The following is a 23,706-nucleotide window of genomic DNA, read 5'->3' on the forward strand; positions in this document are numbered from 1 at the left end:
AGTTTTCTGATCACCTTCAGCACTGGAAGTTCACTTTCCTATTTAACCAAACTGACTATTCTGGATGTTTTCACAAAGAGGCAGGAATCCTAAAGATAGCAGGCAGCTCTCGCCCTTCTTCACAAGACCTTGATAATTCACAATTCAGTCATTCAACCAGATGTTCAAAATGCATGACCTCATGTTGAACTCCTTAGCAATAAAGAGTTTACAGGATGATTATTTACATCAGTATTATTACTTATGCTCACTCTTAGTGATGGAATAACTAACACTCTGGCAATTTGCACAGAATTTTATGAGAAATCTATTGTAGTCAGCCTGAAACGACTAAGGGAGCCGCTCCTCTTCTCTCTTTTGAGAGAAAATGAGAATCTTTTTGGTGTACAATAGCTAAGTGAAGACCTCGAGGTTTACCATCGCCTTGAGAAGATTTGGTAAGATTAACACTCTAAAAAGTCTTCCTTTTAGGCACTAATCTCTCTTCAATCTGGGGAAACTGCTCCCAAAGGCTCAAGCCACAGCTTCCTGATTGGAGCATTCAGGCAGCTCATGGTGTAGTTCACTGAGTCACTGAAGAGACTTTCTCCTTCTTAACCACCCTCTTATGCTTCCCTTTTAAAAAAATGGAACCATTTACAGAGCAGTGAATTTAAACAATTACTTATCATTGATTGCTGTAACTAAAATGATATAAAATTCAAAACACTATTTGAAGATCACTCCTAAGCATAATTAGGTATCTAAATAACAATTAATATCTGTTGGTCTCCAATTTTGAGATCTCTCCTAGGACAGTTTTTTCACAAAGTACGGCGCCTAGAAGAGCTACATAAAGTCACCGTGATCAGGCGTGGCTGGAAGGCAGAGGGAACTAGATACAGGTCCCCCTTGTTCCAAGCACTTAATTCGGAAGTTGTGGGATGAAATCTGAAAAACACTGCTTGTGGTTTTTTAATGGCTCTGATAGCATCAGGATTTTAGGGAAGGTTTGCTTGAAAAGTCCTGGCAATGGCCTTCCACATAGACTTTGGCTTCTCTTGCAAGACCAAATTCTAACTGACTACTAAAAAGTTGGGGTGTCTCGGAGGTTCAGCTGGTTAAGCATTCCACTCGGTTTCACCGCAGATCATGATCTCAACGTTGTGATCTCAGAGTCTTGGGATCAAACCCTACCTCGGGCTCCTTGCTTGGTGAGGAGTCTGCTTGAGATTCTCTCTCTATCTCTTCCACTGCACTGATGCACACCCCATACGCCGACCTATGTACACGCTCTCTCTCTAAAATAAATAAATAAGTCTTTTTAAAGAAAATATGATCAGGTTATTGAGGGAAGGAACCTATATATACTTCCAAGTCTCTTTGTTTTTTCTCTCCTATTGTAAGTGAGAAGAAGAAAGAAGAGGAGAAGGGAGAGGGGAGGGTGAGGCAGGGAAGGGAGGACAGAAGAGAGGAAAAACAAGAAGAAAATAAAAATCACACTACTATAAGGGGCTATCAAGGCTTTTGAAATGATCTTTGCTCCAACTAGTACCTGGGTTTCTAAGTCTTTACGTTTCTTATCTAGGAGAAATTGCCTACCCCCTCTCTGGACCTTGTTTTTCATGTTTGTTCAGTAGGTCTTGGAATAACTACATTCAGTTTCCCTTTATATAGCTAGTCACACACTTAAAGCAGAGGCTGTCAAATCCAGTTTGCATCATAATTCAATTCAACTTAAATGATGAAAGAGAGTTATTGGCTGAAAAATCTAAAAGTAGAGTAGGCTTTAATTGAGGCTAAATCTAGCTGCACAGTGAAATCAGCAGAGCTCTAATTTCTTTCTGTCTTTCTTTACCAACTTCCTTGGTGCTACTTTTACCCAAGGCTGACTTTCCCTTGGCAGCTTCCATGCATCCACATTCATATTTAACACAAAGAGAATGTCCAGGAATTCTCACAGAAGACCCAGGATCCCCCTGAAATTTTCTCCTGTGATCTTATTGGATCCAAACTAGGTCACACAATCATCCCTGAACTCATCACTGTGGCCACAGGAAATTGGATTTGCTGATTGGGTTAAGTCTTTTGGGGCTCATCCTGGAGATAGGTGTGGGATGTGTTTCCCACCAGAGATAGGGAATAAACTTGGGGGAGGATGGGGATGAAAAGCTGGGTTACTATTATCAACAGGAAGGGAGAGAGAATCTGGGTGGCCTAAGCTAAATTAAAAAAAAACAAAAACAAAAACAAAACCACTCAGTACCCTTTTACAAAGGACTCTGTGAGGATCACATAAAGTAACACACATAAAACATTAGTGGTTGACACATAGTAAACACTCAGTAAAAGTTTACTATGATTATTACTATTATTATTACTACTGTCAGCATCAATTAATGGACCCAATGCATGGCAATGTTATTAAGGCCTGAATATTACCCAGAGAATACGGGCATCTGCTTCTCATTGTGGAAATGAAGGAGGGGATGTCATGCTTAAATCCCACTGAAGCGTGCTTTTCTTAGCCACATGTGGTTAAGGGTAATTGTTCAGCATGACAAGGTATGAAAGTTATGGGAAAAACCTATTGCTCATTCTTGCTCAAAAAGCTTCATTTTCACCACCAGAAAGGACACCTTTACGCCACCCCTAGACACACCATTATAGAGTTCCATCCCTCAAGACTGCATTTGGCAACTACTGTGAAAAAGAGACCCTCACAATAGAAACCTCTGTTGACTTTTATATCCTGTATTTATAGGCAAAGGATGTGCAAAATTGATCTAATTTAGTCAGAATTCTAACCTCTGAAATGCACTGCCTTTGTTACTCACTCCTTCTCGTGGTGTTTTCACACTAGAGTGAAAATGACGCAAGTGTGAATTGGTGACAGGAAGAGAGTGGAAAGGAAATTTGGACAAGTTGTAGCTATTCATTCCCAAGAATTCTGTATAGTTTGACTGGCCCATTTAAACCAAAACAAATGGAAAATTATATCAATTAGGAAAAAAAGTAAGGATTCCCACTGGATTGCTAAATGTAGCTCTACGCATGATCTCTGCTCCAGCCAATTTGGACATTTTTTTTTCCTAGACTAGCATAGAAGAGGCATACTGGGTGGCAAAGTGTTAAGCTACTCTCCTCTGCAGCTCAGTTAATAATACTAGGGCCGCAGCCTCTGCTGTCCATCGTTCACTTCCTTGGGTTGTAAGAGAGATAACCTAAAAGGAAAGAATCCCTGCCCATGGCTGGCTCCCCCAAGGGTCTGCTGTGTAGTTTCCACAGAAATTCTTTCATCTCTCTACGCCTCCATCCTGTCAGCCGTGGATGAAGCAGGCTTCTAACAAGAAATCATGGTCTGTTTGAACTGTGTGGGTCCCCTTACACACAGATTGCTTTGTAGTACAGGACTATAAATGGATTTTCTCTTCCTTATGAGTTTCTCAAGAACACCTTCTGTTCTCTAGCTTACTTTATTGTAAGACTATAGTACATGATACATGCAAAATACAAAATAAGTGTGAGTTGACTATGTTATCAATAGGTAGTCAGTCAATAGTAGGCTATCAGTAATTGAGTTTTGGGGGAATCAAATTATATGTGGGTTTTTGACTGTGTGAGGCTGACATAAGCATCTCTAACCTCTGTGTGATACACAGAGGTTATCAAATTCCAAACAAATACAAATTCCAAACAGAACATTCTACACAAGTGCTTCTCAGTTCGGGTTGTGATAGAAAACTCAGGGGGACTTTAAAAATATAGATGCTGGGGTCACACCCCAGAACTACTAAATCAGAATTTCTCAGGGAGATGCACAGATATGTGTGTGTGTGTGTGTGTGTGTGTGTGTGTGCAAAACATATATTTCTTTTACTCTTAAAGTCATTTCTGATAAACATCTCCTCGATTTATTTATCAATATAAATGTAATAGGAAGGGCCCAAGTATTATAAAAATGTATATTCCAAAAAAGGGAAATTCTATAGGCTTCTTATTTATTTAACACCCAATAAAAGTGAGCTTTTGAATTCTTTTACTTTATTGCCCTAAATGGCTAATAACAAATTGATATCATAGATGGAGAATTCCAAAATTAAATCCTATGTAAAAAGATAAAAGCAATCACAGGAAGGATGTACCTTATTTGCACATTGCCTAGGGTCATATACGTATCACAGAGGTGTTAACATTTTACAGATGAAGACAAAGAAAACAATAAGTAGGCTATGTTCACCCGTATTGGACTAAATAAAATTCAGAAGAGGAGGGTTTATAAAAATCATATTCTTTTCATTAGAAAGAGAAAGTTTCAAAGACCAAAGAAAGAAAGAGAATTAGGAAAGCAGGGGCACTAATTCCAACCTCCTAATTTAATTCAAATATATACTAATCCAGACGAGGCTGTATTTTAAAAATTAGCTACAAGGTGTGAGGTGTGCTGATTCCATTTCATAAAAGCTTTATCTGGATTACAATGAAAGGAGACCCCAGAAAAAGAGTGGGTAGAGAGGCTTTGCTAACATGAATTAATTAATTAATGATGTGTTATATTTTACAGAGAAGAAAGGCATAATGAGTAAATTATTATTTCTTGAATCAATATATTGGTGACTGTGTACATGAAAATTCTATCATTTGGTCTGGTCTACATTATACACCCCAGTTTTTGCCAGAAAATTAGAAAAAGATAAGCCATAAAAATCAAATGACTGCAGTCTAATATGTTTTGATGTGTGCTCTTACAATGAAAAATTGGATCATTTCCCCCAAAAGATGTTCTTTATATTTAAGATCCCACTAAGCCTCCCATGTTCCAATCAGAAGGAAAGTCCTGGAGAAGAATGGAGACAACATTACTTTCCCCCATTCACTTTGTCAGTTAAAAGAAGCAAAGGTGAATTCAACATATTGCAAACATTTATCACCACACACTGGTATGACTATTCACTCTTTTCTTTGGTCTACTAATCGCTGTGTTCTATCATTCAACCTATGGGTGTATTTACCCAGCAGGAACTAAACAAAGACAGAGGAGCAAGCACAAAAGAGACAAGACAACTGAGGAAGAGTACAGAAAAATCTAACATTGCTGGAACAAAGAAGGCATCATTAGAGACTTCTAATTAAAACACTAAGTCAGCATTTCTCCAAGTATGTTCTCTGGAATACTTGTTTCATGACAGGCTCAACTAATAGTAGGTTCCAAGGTCAAGTGGGTTTGAGAAACACTGCAAATTATGCCTCCCCCACATCCCTTGAAGAGTCACGATATATGTTGGCAAACAAAGGCTCTGAGAAGTCTTGCAGAAGATTGATACACTTGATTTACACCAAGTAATCCACAAAGTTACTCAGTTGTGGAACTCTTTTTGGATATCCCGGTACCCATAAATAAACCATGGGACTAGAGTTCTGTAGAACAGAAGACTAGCCGTGAACATAAGACTGATGGTTGAAGGTAGCCCAGGAAAAAAATATTGCTTCGGTCATTGGCCAAAATTAGATTCTCATTATTTTCCTTTTCTGTGGCAGAGGCAGCACAGCTATGGAGGAATGCCATGATTTCCAATAAAATTCCATGCAGGAGATAGCTAGTCATTGAAAATAAAAGACTGAATTCAACTAAAGGAAGAAAACAGATGATCAAGGCATGTAGCCTTCGGGCTTCTTTAAAGACACAAAATATATCTGGATTATATTTTACCATCACAATGAAGGAAGAAAGATAAAAGAAGGCAAATATACCAGTAAGGTTAGAGGACTAATGTATGTTAGCACCTGTGAGGCACAGGACTTTGGATGACTCACTCTACATAGCTAATCTCATATTCGCCATCACAATTCTAGTAAGTAAACATTACTGACCCTATTCAAATACGGGGAAACAGCTTTAGAAAGAGTAAGAGAACTTTCACTACTTTGTGAAGTATTTCGGAAAGATGAAAGACTATGCATAAGGAGAGACAGGGAGAAGACCAGAAAAAAAAAAAGAAGAAAAAGAAGAAAAGGCCCTACCTTTGCATAAGCAGGATGCTAGGTCATCATCCATTCTGGGAAGGAGCAAGGCTGCAGAGGTTATGAGAAGGCATCCTGATGGCCCGGCTCAGCAAGCATGTTTACACCATGATGGTATGTCATTCCTCAGCCTAAGTAACCCACCCATGGAAGATGCTGCAGGATGAGTCAATCCTCAGTGCATCCTGGTGTCACCATTACATTTTCTGTGTCTCTGGTGAGTCCAAGCAAGAGTAAGTGAAGAAAGTTCAAGACTTCCCTGAACTTACAACAAGTAAGAACAAACCCAAGACTCAGTGGCTGATGGTAACTGGACATGAATTTTTTTACAGGAGTGCAGGGGTAAGCCCTCTAGACCTAGAGGACTTGAGCAGTAGAGAACATATCAAAACTAACAAAATAATCAAGAAGGTAAGTGGAGGGAAACAGCAAAAGAAAAGATGGAACAGGGAAGCAAGATAAGAGTTTTTCTATATTCGATCCAGTGTGAAGTACAATGTTTCAGGATGGTCATTAGAACCCATTTCTCTGCTGATCATGGAGGAATGTCTTCTGCTGCCAATCTTACCCACAGATTCTGGCATATATGGATGTTATACTTAAAATTTCAACTATCTACAGCTTCAGAGATCTTTTGGTTACGTGTGAGAAAAAATCCTACTCACCCAGGTTTAAGCAAAGATAAGATAAGACAAAATTTAAATAATAAATTTAATTACTTCATTGCAAAGTTTGAGAAATATTTCTGGCCCAGTTAACCATAGGATCTCCAACAGCTCAAATCATATTAGCAGCTTTCTCTCTCTTTCTTTTTTTTCTTTCCCACTCCTTTACCTCTGCCTCCATTTTTATTTCTAGTTCTAGCTCTTTCTATCTCTCTGCCCCACCTTCCTCTCTGTTGACTCATTCTCAAGTGGACCTTCTCCACTAGAAGCTTCAGACCACTCCCACTGCCATTATTACTACAGCTGTTAATCCAAGTGAAAAAGGACCTTCTCTTTACCCAAAATGCTAACAAAAGTCCTGGCACTAAGTCTCAACAGACCAATTTGAGTCACCTGCTCCTCCCTGTACCCAACACAGTGTCCAGGGAATGGGATATGCTGAGTGGCCCTATGTGCCGCTAGACAGAGAAGTGAGTCAGCCCTTCCCAAAGCCATGGACTGATGGTAGAGGAGGGATGTTCTCTAGGAGAAAGGGGGGAACTGATGTCAACCAGGCAGAAGTAATACATGTCTACTATGAAGACCAATGTAGTCATTTTAAAATTTAATGAGGTTCTAATTTAAATCACTTGAGCCTTGGTTTTGGCTATCAAGGTGTATATCAAAATACTGTGAATATAAAGGAGGATGAAGCAATTTCTTCTTGGAAAGGGACAGGAAGTGCTGCTTCATGGACGTGGTGCTCTTTGAGCTGAAGCTTGAAGGAGGAGTAACATTATGACAGAGGCAGTAAGTTCTCCCAAAATATGCATGCACTCCCTGACCCTCCCCACCGTCCTCTGTGGTTGGTTTGGAGCCATGTGACTAGTTCAAGCCAATGGGTTTTGAATGCAAGTGACAAGCCTCCAGGCAAAGAGAGTTGAATTGCAGTGTGCCTTATCCATTTCTCTCTTCCCCTTTGGCAGAGTCTGTGGAAGTTGTGTGCTGAAACTGTAGAGCCTCAAGATGGAATCCTTGGGTCACTGTGTGAAAGAGAGCCACCCAGGAAAGATGCCCAACCCACTGTGACCTTTGCATGGATAAGAAAACCTCTGTCATGGTAAGTTACTGAGATTTAGGGTTAAGATAAGATCATCTTCAGGATCTGCTTTATATTTCTGGACCCTTGTCCTATGCACAGTAAACTTTATGAATTTCACCTAAGCAGGTCTGCTCTGCCTTATATGTCTTTCTTTGTCCTTAGACCAATGAGTAAGCTATCCAGTTCATGTAATAGTGTTGGGATAGGCATATGAAAGCAAATGAAAATGTACACAGCCCTTTCAGGCCTAGGCTCAGAACTGATACCTTGTCATTCCTTATGCCCTTAGTCAAAACAAAGTCACATGGCCAAGCCCATATTCAAGGGGTTGGGAAATGTACTTCACTCAGGACAAAGCCATGGAAATGGTATGAATCTAGAGAAGGCAAAGATTTGGGACCAAAAGTCCATCTACCTCTTTGTCATCTTACATTGTAAGCACTCGTGAAAGCCTCAGAAGACATCCATGGGGAATATCAAATTCTCTTGGACTATGAAATCAAAGATAATGACCCCTAACCTGCAGAATTTTGCTCACTTTGGATGCTAAAAGGCCACAAGCGTCTCTCTCAACCTCTCCAGCCTTCTCTGCCCACCAATATACGTTCTCCACATTGCAGGTACAAGGAGTAGTCCAGCCCCCCAGGCTGGGGAGTCTGGGTCTTTATTTACCCCAGTGACAAGCAAGGAGATGTAAATAGGCCATAAGGAAAGCTGGTTTTTCATTTGCACTACTTCATTCGTTTTGTATTTGTAAGATATACAGCTCGGGAAAGCTGTAAATAAAGAGGCTAGAAACAGCTTGAGGGGCTGGTGATGGAATCACAAATCACCAGAGTTACATCTTCATCTGTACCCTGATGTAGAACCTTTATAATTGCCAAAATATATTTATCTCTGCTCAGGCAATGCGATTTGTATATCAGAAGCTAAAGCTAAGTGACCTCAACTTTCCTAAAATATCTGTAAAGTTTCATACTGACCAGCCCAGATTTGACTGGGGCGAATGCAACTAATTCTCATCCTCTCTGAGGCAAAGTCATCCTAGGTGCTGCTTCTGGTTGTAGACATGGCCGTGTGTCTGCCTTCATCTTTATAGAAAACCCCCAAGTGAGCCAGAAAGTGATGTGAGGGTTTAAGCCCACCAGTCCCCCTGTCCTGGTGCAAATTCTTACCAATCAATCCCCTTCATGATTTATTATATAAACTGGGAAGATAGGTGTAGGTAAAGAGTGTTGCTTCCAAAACACCTCACTATCAATGCACCCAAGATTGTCTGAAACTAATTTATTTACCCACCCCACTAGAAAAAAAAAATGATTTTCAGATCTTTTGAGAGGATAAGAAGCACATTTCATGGGAAAAAGAAGCCTGGAGGCCAGAAGGATTGACCCGGTGAAAGTTAGGAGATAAAGGGCTCTCAGTGGACAAAATCAGGGTGTGGGTCCCTGGGGAAGGGAGAATGGACTTACAACAAGAAGGAAGCATAAATAAAAATAAAATCTGACAGAGATAGGCTTTGCTTTCCTTATGTTTCCTTACATTGTTTCTGAGGCTTATCCTGAAAACAGAATCTACACTAATAGCTAACACTCCCTGAGTGTTTGCTGTACGCAGGAGACCGTGCTAAGGGTGTTATCTGCCCCATCTTGTGCTCTCTCGTTTTTGATTCACAGTTGCTATGATTATCGCATTTTCAGGCCAGAAAGCTGAGGCTTGGGAGAGAGTGAGACTTGACAAAGGTCACACGGTTGGTAAGTTGCAAGGGGGTGGGAGGTATAGAAGGACACAAGGATTCAAACAAAGCAGCCTGCCTCTTACCTCAAGAATGCAATCACTGTGCTGCGTTTCCTTCATTCTCTTTAAAGAAATGAACCGACCTGGCCACTGGGATGTTATAAAGGAGGACAAAAGAGAAAAAAGCAAACAATAACAATAAAACAAATATCAACCAAATCATGAGAAACTAAAAATACTGAATTTGGATTTAGAAAATCAGTGTTTTACTCCTGGCTCTGACATCTAATTATTTGGGAGACAAGGCACAGATTCTCTGGACCCCAATGTCTTGCACAAAAATCTTGCAGTGTAATGGAATATTGAGTGAAACTTCCTGCCGCTCAGAACTGATAACAGACCACAGAGGAGAGGACAAAAAGAGATCAAGTGCCCCATATTCTAAAGTCAACCATAAATGAGTGGGACAGATCACTGCAGGGACTACCAAAAGACAGGCCGCCAGGTTTTGCTCCCTCCAACCACTACCTAGAATATGCACTTGGGGTCTCACCCAATTCCCTCGGCATTCACTGTTCCCACATATTCCTTCCACTTTCTACAAAAAGAACCTACAACTCTGCCTGTGAGCTTGCTGCTTCCACAGAAGCACGTTCAGCGCATGCCTACGTAGTCTGAAAGTGTAGAGTTGTACTTCCTCCAGGAGAAGAAGGATGGAAAGGAGCTGACAGGAAAAGAGACCAGCTCCCTTGCCTTCAGGAAAAGACTTCATGAATTTTCACCAGTCCTTTTCTTATTCAGAAAGGTCACCATGTATGCTTGGAAAACTTCTTCAATCAGCCATAGTAGGATCGGATCAGCTGCTGAAACAAGTAACCCTAAGCCTCAATAACTTACCACAACAGAGGTTTTCTTTTCACCCATGCAAAGATCGATATGGCTTAGGTGCCTTTCCTGAGTGGCTCTCTTCCATGTAGTGACCCAAGGATTCCATCTTGAGGCTCTACAGTTTTGGTATACAACTTCCACAGACTCTGCCAAAGGAGCAGAGAGAAATGAGTGGGGCACACAGCCTTTCACCTCTCTTTGCCTGGAGGCTTGTCACTTCCATTCAAAACCCACTGGCCGGAACTAGCCACAGGGCTCCAATTCCATGTTCACCCCCACTCCTCCTTCAAGCCCCAATTCAGAGAGCACCTGCCCCAGGAAGACTTCCCCAGTTCTTCCTGCTCCCTTCCAAAGAAAACAAATTGCTTCATCCCCCTTTATATTTCCCACAGAACTTATGATACATATCCCTATGTTTCTCTGTTGCCTTGTAACTTTACTCTCCCATTATTTTGAAAGCCCTACAAAGGAAAAAAAAAAAAAAAAAGGCTTGTTTCTCTTTCTAGCCCCTATCACTGTGGCAGGGAAGTGAACAGGATTTAATAAGTGTTTAGTGAATGAACGAATGAATGAATGAGTGTGTGAGTGAATTAAGGTTTCATAAGTAGCTATAAACTTGCGAGTTTCCTGCTGTGTCTAATCACAAAAGCATGCACTCAGCATCTTCATCCTTAACTCTTCTGATGTGGAATTGTTCCTTGACTACATTTCTCCTTCTGGGAATGGCAAGGAACCAAAGTTGAGGCAATACCAGATAACAGTAAAGCCCAGGATCAGGAGCCTTGAATTAGTACAGCAGTACTCAGATGCCAAACATAGGTCAGAAATAAAAACTGGACCTCCAGACATTAACACATTTTCCAGGCTGTGCCACCCTTCCCCTCTAGCCCCCACCAAACACACACAGTGCCCACTCAAAGCCTTGAGGGCTGCTGGCATTTCCAAGACCACAGTCCAAACCTTTACAAGAGATGAGCTGAGCCAAGCCAATCCCCAACTGGCAAGAATGAATGAAAGAACTCGAGATTTGTCAGCTGAGGAGCCTCTGAGAAAAAGCAAAAATTTAAGCTTCCTAAGATTCATCACTCTTGCCATATGCTGCAACTTTTCCATTCATATCAGCAACTGTGGGAATTTCAGCTTCTGAATATAACATTAAGAAATTAACTAAGAGTTTATAAATAAGTCTTGACTCAGAGCATGGCCCTTGTTAATGTTCTTGTGTTAAATGATGTTCCAATCAAGGCCCTTACTGTTTGGGACAGTACCCAGCAAGAAGGAGGTCCTCACTGTCTTTCTATGACCTTGCTTCTACGAATCCTTGCCACCTTTCTGACATTAGAACTGATACTCTCTGGGACTCTCAGGTTATGCCATAAATCAAAACATTATGCCAACACAAGAACTGAAGGAAGGACCTAGAGGATGGGAATGTGAGAAGTATGATACAAAGTTGTAGCAGGGTAGTGCCTTGTATTCTGGCCAAAGCAGGATCACCTCTCAGGTACATGGGTCCCCTGACTCTATAAGCAATTGGAGTGACCTAGAATCAGTGTGTCCCTCCCACTATGGCAAGCTGGCCTCATCTGATCCTGCAAAAAGAAATAATGTACTTTCCGATATGAGCAATCTTCTTGCCACAGACAACCCAATGGGCTAAGTCCTAGAACTCCCCAGGGCATCTGGTCAACTCCATATGGTAGTTAAATGTCAGAGAGCCCTGAGGATCAGGTTCTGCTCGAGACCCAGAGTATCCATCTGGGATGGCTTCATAATCAGAGAAGATTTGAGTCATAGAAATACATAAAGAAGATAATAAATTTCGCCTATATGTTTCCACCCAGGATTATCCCCTACTGAAATTTCACTTTATTTAAAACTAATGTTTCTGGGGTGCCTGGGTGGATCAGTTGGTTAAGTGTCTGTCTTCCGCTCAGGTCATGATCCCAGAGTCCTGGAATGGAGACCTGTGTCTGTTGGGCTCCCTGCTCTGCTGGAAGTCTGCTTCTCCCTCTGTACCTCCCCGCTACTTGTACACTCTCTCTGTCTCTCAAATAAATAAATAAAAATCTTAAAAAAATAAAGTGGTTTCTTTCACATTCACTTAGGATAAATTCACATTTTGGGATACCATTTACTCACAAAAGCTCGGCTGAGAGAAATAAGAGACATGGAGGATTCCTAAGCAGAAGATGATTAATCAGGAGATATTGTTCTTGCATGATATCACGTGCTGACCTCTGCTTTGACGTTAGCCTAATGGCTTATTTGAAGGAAGATTTAAGAAGCAACCTCACATGAGACTTATTTGGTTTATGTAGGGACAATGAGGAGTTAGGTGTCAATTAGGAGAACGCATAAGATACATTTCTCCAGGCATAGCTCATCTGCTTTTGTCTTACAGCTACTTTGACCATGGAAAGGATCATATTTTCCTCTTTGCTTCGGTTGGTAGGAAGCTCAGAGCCAAATTTATATTTCATCTCCAGTTAGTGCATAATTTATGGCATGCTGTTTTGTCACTATACTTCCATTTAGTTCAATGGACTTTCCTTGTCCAATTTTTCCTTAGTCTCAGTTTCCCCATAACTTAGTTTTTTACCATATTGTGCTCCATAAACCACCTCCAAATTGTTTTCAGACATGGAAGCCCCCTTGAATATCCAGAATTCATCTAGTTGCAGGAGTTCTCTATCTTGTAAAGTCCTCTTATGAATACCTCCACTGAAGACTGTTTTATAACACGAATGCTTCTCCCACTGGATTGCACTTCTTAAGAAAGCAAACTGGGTTTTACTACATGGCCCCTGATATATACCAAGCAGTTGAAAAATGTTTGCTTGAGTGAATGAGTGCAGGGATGGGGGAATGCTTTGAAATGATTGAAAAATGTGCGAAAGTGACTTCCATTGTGGAATTCATTGCACATGACAATTTGCTTTTAAAATATTGTGATAATGTTATCATAAGATAGCTCTATAAAAATTAGGATGAAATTTTAACATCAGGATTTTTCACTGCCATCCATGAAATCTTGTTCTGCAAAATGACTGTCTGGCTGAAAATATGTTTGATGCTCTTTATTCATTGTGAATGCAAACATGGAACTCTGTGAAGCAGGTCCTATTGAATACGATCTGCTGTCAAGCTGAAGATTTTTTTCTTCAAGTCACAAAGTCTTTAAGCAAAAAATGCTTTAGTGCTTAGATTAACACAAAATAAGCCAATCTTTTCTGTGAGGAAGGTAGCACAGTCTAGAAGTGTAGGTTATTCACTGAACCCGCTAAGGGACCTGTCAGCCTTCAGTTAAGTCCTAAACCCACAGTCTCTGAGCTCTCTGGGTTGCGTAAAGGTCCCTGTAGTCCTAATTACCATACCAGTAGCCAGTGGCTTGCATTTTCACAGTACTTTACAGTCTCCAAAACTCAGGTACTTAATGCAAAAATGATTGTTATTTTCTGAACATTTACTATGTGCCAAGCGTAGGGTCAGCACTTTATGTATATTTAGCGGGAAAACATTGATATTAATAATCATCCTTCTGCTTGCAAAAGAGAGTAAATTCCCAGATCCCCTCTTTGTACTGAGAGTAAATGATGGGTGGGAATGCAAAGGAGGAAGCTGACAGAGAGTTAACCACACCAAGGAACAAATCAGAAAGACCCACAGGAAGGTATAAGAAGGTGGAGGACCTTGAACAGCAGACGAAGACAAGAGCGACTTCAGAAAGAAAGGTCTGCTGGGCACCAGGGTGGCTCAGGCTGTTACGCATCCGACTCTTGTTCTTGGCTCAGCGTCTGAGTTCAAGTCCCATGCCCAGCATGGAGCCTACTTTAAAAAAAAGAGAGGGGGGTAGAGAGAGAAGGGACAGGAGAGCCCGAGAAAGGTGGAACAGCTGCTGTAGGGAAATAGAAGAAATGTTTAACTGGGACAGGGATGCTCATGACATGGTGTGCGATATAATCATTCTGTGAAATAAATACAAAAATGCAAGTGAGGCATATGAGGAGCTGGAATACTAAAACACGCCTGGTTACATACATAATCTCTTTGTCCGTAAGATTCATTACTCTGTAGCAGGTATCAGCAAACTACAGCCCGTGGGTCAAATTTTGTCCAGCCTGGTTTTGCAAATAAAGTGTTATCAGAATACAGACATGCCTATTCATTTTAAAAATGGACTATTGCTGCTTTCACACTATAATGGTAGAAGTGGGTGGCTGTAACAGAGCTGTGACCTCATGGCCTACAATGCTGTAATATTTACTTTCTAGCCCTTTATAGAAAGTTTGCCAACTGAGCCCTGCTTTCAACTCCTAAATAAGAAATAGAGAAGTATCTGTGAAAGGAAAATGTTTTATCAGTCAGGCTAATGGTGTCAGGAAAGTTTGGACTCAGTAAACTTAAGTTAAAGATATAGTCACTGTTTTCTTGGCCACATTTTCCCATCTGTAAAATTGGATTAATAATACATGCTTCACAGAGTTATATGGAGACTCAAAAGTGAAAATCGTTTTCTGAAACATGCTTTGTAATTTGTAAACACTAGATAAATATCAGATATTGCTGATGAATCACATGTTCAAAATTTTGAAATAACAAACGTTAGAGAAGCATCAGGTATGGCTGACTAATATACCATCCCCCACAATGTCCTCGGACCAGAAGGAGCTGAACAAAGAGCCCAATAAGGATTCTTGAAAAGACATGATCTTCTACTACAATTGTCAGCCTACCACTTTTTTGTCTTTAAAAGTTCCTATCAAAACGTTAGCTTGACATTTTCCTCTGTGAACACTTTCATTTCCATGAAGCCCTCAACTATGAAGTTCATTCACACATAAGAATGTCACCAGGCTGAGGAATAAATATGGGGAGGTCAAACACCTTTCAAAAGTATTTGGGTTAAAGTAGTCCAAATGAAACCATCCAAATGACTTAGCCATGAGAAGACTATGTGCATTTTGTTCTTTCTTTCTTTTCTCTTTAAAATTTTATTTAATCTTTGAGAGAGAGAAAAAGAACACAAGCCAGGAGGAGGGAGACAGAGAGAGGCAGACTCCCCACTGAGCAGGGAGCCTGATGTGGGGCTCAATCCCAGGACCCTAGGATCATGACCTGAGCCAAAGGTAAACACTAAACAGACTGAGCCACACAAGCACCCTCATTTCAGTCTTTCAATGAATAACGGGTATTTATAAAGTCCTTATTTCATTTTTTTAACTTGCAGAGCTTCAATTGTGGACATGAAAGACAAACACTCCTCCAATGGCATTTGAAGGCAAATTCATAAATATATTTAGAAGAGCTAGAAGATATCTTGGCATAACCACTGTCCATCATGACAGGAGTCTCAGATGCTCAGTTCACCCTTTGGGTCCCTTGAAGACTAACTGGCTTAAATTCCGTCATAAATACAATACAGTTGCATCAACAAAATCTTCAATATGCCCCTATAAAATATGATAAATCAGGTGAACAAGTGGCCAAGCAATTGATCCACCTTTCTCTGAATGACATTTAAGGGCTTATTTATTAAAGTCTAGCATAGCTGGAATACATAATTATACACTTCCACATGGCCATCCATCTTCTCCCACTGCCCATTTGCTCCTGAAAGATACAACAGTCGGCTTGTTGATTTGTCATTGATGAAATCTGTGTAAGTAAACTTCATCCAAGGAGAAGTTAAAATGTTATGCATTGCACTATTCTGGTTGAAAGCAGTGAATTTTCATTTCAAAACTGATAAAGATTTCAATTTGCAAGCCATCTAGAGACCATTATTGCAATTATAATTGCACTGTTTTATTTATTGGGTTTGGGGGGAAAAAAGAATAAATTGCATATTATGGAGTTGTCCTGAATTACTTTAATAAATAATTATTATTAAATGTAAATGGTATTCAGAGGGTATCTTGCATACCTTTGACCTCAGGCATTTTAATTCTTTAATTCTTTAGATAAAAATATGTACAATAAATTTACAATGAGTGATATTTTTAATTAGCAATGTTGGTTTATAATTCCTTCTTACATCAGAATTATCTTTTCTTAGGGATGTTTTTCTAATGGAGGAGGAGAGGAAAGAATCATAAAAAACTGAAAATTATCTGTTAGTGCAATGAGTAGTGGTTCCTAAACATGGCGACCCATCAGAATCATCTGAGAACTATTTAAAAATTCAGATTCCTAAATCCACTCAAACCAACCAAATAAAAATCTCTGAGGGTCTAGTCATTTTTATTCTTAAAAAACATCCAAATTACTCTTTCACAGCCAGTTAAACACTAGCCTAGAAACTGCTTTTGGAAGCCACAGGATCAAACAGCACCACTTGGCATGTCCTCGTTCCAACAGATTGACCTTGGGCTGTTGAAAAAAAGCATTAATGATTCACAGAAAAGATAAAGGTCAGAAATTCAGTTAAAAGTTAATACATGAGGGGTGCCTGGGTGATGCAGTCAGTTAAGCATCCAACTCAGTTTGGGCTCAGGTAGTGATCTCAGGGTCATAAGATTGAGCCCCACATTGGGCTCTGTGCTCAGTGTGGAGTCTGCTTGAGATTCTCTCTCCCTCTCCCTCTCACTCCGCCTCTCCCACCTGTACTCTCTCTCTCTAAAATAAATAAATCCTTAAAACAGTTAACACATGAGACCTCAATGGATGAAAATATACTATTATATTAAATTTCATAAAAGATCAAAGTAAAAAAAAAAAAACTTCATACTCTTAGGTAGGATTATTTACTCTGTAAAGATGTCAATTCTCCCTAAATACAATTTCAATTATTATTCCAAAATTTGAATTAAAAGATTTACAAATAGCTAAGTCAACTCTGCAATTGAAGAGAAAATATAAGGAGGGAGCTGTCCCTACCAAATATTAAGACATACTAAGAAAAGCACAGCAACTGAAAGTAATATGTTTGTTAAACTTCTGCTTTAGGCTCAGGTCATGATCCCAGGGACCTGGGATGGAGCCCACGTCAGGTTCCCTGCTCAGTGAGGAACCTGTTTCTCTCTCTCCCTCTGCCTGCCACTCCCCCTGCTTGCACTCTCTCTCTCTGTCAAATAAGTAAATAAAACCTTTTCAGAAAGAAAAAAAGGAAGGAAGGAAGAAAGAAAGAAAAAAAGAAAGACAAAAAGAAAAAAGGGGAAAAGAAGAAAGAAAGAGGGGAAGAAAGAAAGAAATGAATATGGTATGGGAACAAGAACAAAGACGTCTATGGAAGAAAACAGACAAGTCAGAGTTAGACTCATGTATAAATGGAAATGTATTGGTACAACCCAAATCCATGGAGAAAAGGTAGTGTATATAATAGATGAAGTCAGGAAACTGGTTCACTCTATGCAGAAAGCTAATACTGGATCACCACCTAACACCACTTGCAAGGTAGGCATCAAGTGGATTAAAATCCTACATGGAATACGTAGAAATAGTAGATTTAATAATGTTGAAGAATGTCTTTAGGCTCTAGTGGCAATGAAGGACCTCTGAAACAAAACCCCAAGAGCAAAACCTATCAAGCCAAAATTAATTAATTTAATCCCATCAAAATTGAGAGTATCAATGTGAGCAAGGAAATTATGAAGTTAAGAGACACATGACATCCTGGGAGAAGATTGTTACCATGTCTAAAACTATCAAGAAACTAATATGTAGGGGCGCCTGGATGGCTCAGTGGGGTAAAGCCTCTGCCTTCAGCTTGGGTCACGATCCCAGGATCGAGCCCCACACTGGGTTCTCTGCTCGGCAGTGAGTCTACTCCCCACCCCCAACCCCGCCTGTCTCTCTGCCTACTTGTGATCTGTCTGTCAAATAAATAAATAAAATCTTAAAGCAAAATATTTTTTAAAAAAGAAACCAGTATGTAGAACATGTGAAGAAGTAAGAGGAGGAGAAGAAAGATGGAGGAAGAGGAGGAGAAGGGCATGAAGTTGTTACAAGTCTTACAAACCAACAAGAAAATTTCACAGATTTCAATGGAAAAAAAAAAATGTAAAAGATATAAACGGGCGATTATTTAAAAAGAAAACTAGAAGTGTGATAATAACATAAAAAGAGGTCAAACAAATTAATAATCACAGAAAGGCAAATTATAACTATGGGATGATGTTTTACATCATCAAACTGGTAAAACTGGTAAAATTAGATACCAGGATAACACTAAATGTTGGCAATGTGGGGCTCAAGGAATTCTCATGCCAAGCTCATAGAGAACGTGTAACTCTGTTGGAAAACTATACAGCTGTGTAATCAAATCAAGTGTAGTCCCATCCTATGGCCCAGCATTCTAGCTTCTGGGAGTGTCACAGAGACATCCTCACCCAGGTCAATAAGAGAATGCATGAGAATATTCATGATAGTATTGCTATGGTGGCGGGAAATTGGAAGCCATTCTGGTATCTAACACCAGGAGATGCATATCCGAAGTGGACTATTATGCAGCAATTAAAACCAACAGGAAGATGTATACAAAAGCACAAGGAAAGATTAAAACCAGAGTTGAACAAAAAAAGAAAAAGAGAATGAGATCAGTATAACACAGTATCATTCACAAGAATTAAAAACTGTATGTGCAAAAATAACATACAGTTTGTAAAAACATGTATAAATCAACAGATACATGTGAATTGTTTAAAAATGGTTGACTGTGGGGCGCCTGGGTGACTCAGTGGGTTAAAGCCTCTGCCTTCGGCTCAGGTCATGATCCCAGGCTCCTGGGATCGAGCCCCACATCGGGCTCTCTGCTCAGCAGGGAGCCTGCTTCCCCTCTCTCTCTGCTGCCTGCCTCTCTGCCTACTTGTGATCTCTGTCTGTCAAATAAATAAACAAAATCTTAAAAAATAAATAAATAAAAATAAAAATTTTTTAAAAATGGATGACTATGGACTATGGGTAAGTCGGGGAAACAGGTGGGGGGGAATGGAAATAAAAAGGAAATAAGAGAGGGAGTGTAAGAAAGGCGGGAGATGGGACGAAGGGGGGAATAACAGGGAAGGAAAGAGAACGAGCTTGCCCTCCCAATAATAATAGTGTGCCAGGAAATGCCAACTGTGATTAAGTGAATTCTCTGAGGGCCAAAGAAAGAGAGAGAAAAACATCAGGAAAGCCCGTGTTGCCTTGTATTTGAACTGTTGTTCAGCCTACGCAACTTCAAAAAAGGTTTAATGTTAGTTCTTCGCAGGTACAAGTGATGTGTGAGACTGTCCAGCCCTACAGATCCCTTCAACCCTGACCGCTGGATTCCCTGGGAAGGCTCAGGTTAGTTGTCCCAAATTCCTTGCCCAGCAGTCTTAGAACCAGATCCTTATCTTTCATCTCTGTTTGTCTGTGAATAAATATATACATTATTCTTGTTCTTTTAATTCTGTAACCTCTTCAGAGCAGTTAAAAATTATGTTAAAAACTCATTAACTTTGACGAGATATTGATGATGCCAGCGGTTAATTACGAGCCAGCTGGTGTTATGGCAAGAATTAAAAAGTTAGACATTGGAAGTTTGTTTAAAAAAAAACACAACAACAAAAAAGCCACCCTGCATGCAGTTGGAGGATTGCTGAAGCGGTGTCACTTGTCGATGACCTTACAGTGAAGGTCAAGGAGACATCCGTGAAACGACAGATCAGATTGCCTTCCTTTACTCCATTACAGTGTTGGTGTCTTCCAGATTCTCCCTCGCTGAGAAAATAAAAAGTAAGGGCTATAAATTCCCATGCTTCATGGTGTTAATTGATTGCAAGCTGGGGTCAGAAAGACATTTCTCCCCAAGGAGTACTGCTGCACAATTTAGAGGCACCGCGGGGGTTCTAACATGCCTAAAAAGCATTAAGCGGTGGTCACTGTCAAGTACCAAATAGCAAAATTTAGTATGCTTTCAGTCTGTGCTCACAAGGGAAGTGTGAGAGCATTCTGGGGTGCCCATCTCCTTAAGACTGAGGGTTTTTAATAAGTCTCTCACCCAATGAGGTCTTTCCTTTGGTAGTCCACAAAAGGTACAGTTTTTAAAGAGAAAATAATTACAAAATATAGTCATGGGTTTTTTTGTTTGTTTTTTAAAGGAGAGAGAGAAAAGAAGAAGAAGAAACAGAAGGGAAAAGTGTATCCTTTTCAGAAGACTCTCCAACACTTAAATAAAAAGAGTATATGATAGGCATTATAGAACAAGGATTCAGGGAGCTGATTCGGGGTTTCCTCAGACCTCAGTCAAGCAGGGAATTGCCCTGACCTGCATAACCGATGCAGGTGAGTTAGTGAAGCCAAATAAACCTCAATCCCTGATCAGTATCATGGGCGTCATACTTGTTCCTGCCTCATCAGCTTTGCATCAGTAAATGAGACGATCCACGTAGAATACGTAGTACTACCTGGGAGTGTGGGAAACACACAGTCAATGTCCATGATTTATTTCCTACGTCAGCAGTGCAGCGCAGGGCCTGGAACCAAGCAGCCGGGCTTCACCTCCATGGATCGGCCACCTCCTGCCAATGACATATCCAATAACATTGGGAAATTCGGGGACCTTTTCAAGTTTCAGTCCCCTCATCCATAAAATGAATAACGGTAGTCCCTGCCTCACAGCATGTGTTAGGATTAAATAATCTGTGTAAAGCATCAGAATGTCTGGCATAGGGTGATCTCTCTCTAATATTAGCTATTACTTAGTGACGTCACTATTACTACTAGTGGTAGTACTGTTGCTATATGGATAAATCCTTTATGGATGTTGGCACAGCCAGCAGGGATCAAAACTCTTGGTGGAACTTTGCACATAGAGAAATGCGTGCAGTTGGGGTTACAAAATGACTTGCTCCAAAGTGCTGAAAGGGACCCAGGCAGAAAGTGAACGCTTATGGCTAGCACCTTTGGCTCCTACCCCTTTGCTCAAGCTGTTAAGAAGCAGGAATGTCTCTGGCCTTGCCCCTTCCAAACCCTCACTCTTTGGGGAGATGGGCAGCCCGTGAGCTGCGTTGAGTGACTTTCCTATGAATTATCACAGCTCCCCACCCCCACCCTTTTCTGGGCTGGCAGTTTCCCCTGGCCCAGGATGTTCTCTAGCTGAGCACCTAATGGTGGATTCAGCCATTATCATCTCTCACCCATCAGCGAATAATCATTATTGTTTACTCTCTTCTCTTTTTATGAGGAGCACAGTTATGAAGATGGTTTTCTTTCCTTGTTTACCACGAGGCTCTTTATTTTATAGACCTGCTCTCAACTTAGCACAGCTTTATTCTGTTTCAGAAAACTACTCATCATTAACTGATGTTCAACATTAAAAAAAAAAAAAAAAAAGAAAGAAAAAGATTTCTTTGCTCCCCCAAACCAAAATGTTCGGTCCAAGCCTTAGTGATCTTGACCTCCTTCATTTCTGTGAAAACAAACCCTCTACACTCATCTCGGACATTCGCTTTTTCCCAGGTCTATTCCATATGGTTTCTCTCCCTACTGTTATTTCATTTTGAGAAACTGAGGGGAAGTGTGTTTGTGTGGGAATTGCCATGAAAAATGAAGCTCGGGATACTGTAAATGCTAATTAGTTCAGAACAATGGGGCAAATACCCAACCAAGAAATTCCTTTGTTTCCTTACAGGTCATAGAAATTACCTTATCTTACTCCCCTATTGGTTATCCTTAAAAGCCTTAAATAATTACTTTGAACCACAAACAATCTGCAGTCAAACTTAGGGAAAAAAGAAAAAAAACCACCAACTACGGTTGGAGGGGACATCATCCTAAATTCTTTCCAATTCTAGTCTCACAACTAACTTTCTGATTTTTTTTTCACTATGAGCATGTATTATTTTATAATCAGGGAAAAAAGAAAAAATCTTTTAAACAACGTTTTACTGGTAAAATTGAAAGAAGCAGACAGATAATCTCACCAAACCAATGCTTTTCTCTTCCCTCCCTTTCCGGAGATATTGGGGAAGGACTGCTAATAGCAGGAATGCCTGATTGTGTCGCGGGCTGGTTTTCGGAAGGCTTACAATATCATCTCTCTGCCAAGCACCCGATATCACATTTTTAGCTTACTGTTTGGGGTCTCATGTTTTTGCAATCCAATTCTTGACTCATTGTATGTGTGTACGCACACTTTGTTCCAGACTGTCTGTCAGAAGAACACTTCTTTCTAAATGAAGAAAAGTGTTTCTGGTGAATGCCAAGACTATCTGAGGAATCATAGTGCAGGGTTGCTATTTCTTTGTTCCTGCTGGTTAATTGCTTTAAAGACAAAATCAAGGGCAAGTGTGCCACTAAGAAAATGTTTTGTAGGGCACACACCACTTGTACCTTTTGAATGATCACAAACTGCATTTTGCCAACTTTTGATCAAGGTGACAAATCTTGGCTCAGAAAAGAAATTTAGCGATGTGTCAGCCCCATCAATAAGCTCTAAGGAAAAGTAATTCATTTTTAATGGAAATTCTGTTTACAAAATAGACTAGGTATATAACCAAACTCTAAGAGGAGATAACTCACCCTGGCAAATAGGCTGCATACCTAATAGAGTAAAATAAAAGTGAAGCAGAACACATTGTACTTACGGAAATGAAGTACATGCAACATTTTATAGTTACTACAACAGTGATTTTACATCATACAGAAGCTTTTGTGTTCAGCTTTGATTTAGATTCAAGAAGTACCAAAAAAAAAAAAAAAAAAAGGTTGGAAAAGATGAAAAAGGAATGGAGCCATTATATTAAGTACAATTTTATCCTTATTTTTCAAAAATCTCCAATACAAGTTCCCTTTGGTGCCTAGGATTTCTTGGGTCTGCCAATTTCTATCATCCACTGGTCTAGCTCCTCTTGCTCCTTAATAAAGGTGACATCATTCCCATTACAGATATTATAAAAACATTGCTTAAATTCTTTTGCTTCTATTCTCTTTTTTTTAAAGATCTTATTTACTTATTTATTTGTTTATTTATTTATAGAGCACACAGGGCAAGGGGCAAAAGGAGAGGGAGAGAGAGAATCTCAGGCAAACTCCACACTAAGCCTAGACCCCAGTGCAGGGCTCAATGCAGGGCTCCATCTCACGATCCTGAAATCATGGCATGAGCCAAACTCAAGAGTCAGCCGCTTAACTGACTGAGCCACCCAGGCACCTCTCTTGTTTCTATCTTAATTTGCTTTTCCTACAACTCTGTAAGCAAGTGGGGTGGTTAGCATTATTCTCAATTGGCAAATGAGAAAACCAAGGCACTGAGTGGCTCTGCTGCTCCCCTCAAATGACTGAAAGAATCCATCCAACAACTCTGGGTACACACCATCCCCGTATGCCAGGAGAACTAACGTGAGTGGTGCTACCGTCGGGCAAAATGAA

At 40.2% G+C, this 23,706-nt stretch overlaps 1 long non-coding RNA gene across 1 annotated transcript in view; it reads right to left on the reverse strand.

The window, feature by feature from the left end:
* The window catches only part of LOC116600808, a 135,953-nt gene that overhangs the window by 107,735 nt on the left and 4,512 nt on the right, over positions 1–23,706 (reverse strand). The gene's annotated exons all lie outside the window — the stretch shown is intronic.

The sequence above is a fragment of the Mustela erminea genome, chromosome 1, assembly GCF_009829155.1.
Source record: "Mustela erminea isolate mMusErm1 chromosome 1, mMusErm1.Pri, whole genome shotgun sequence".
Lineage (NCBI taxonomy): Eukaryota > Metazoa > Chordata > Mammalia > Carnivora > Mustelidae > Mustela > Mustela erminea.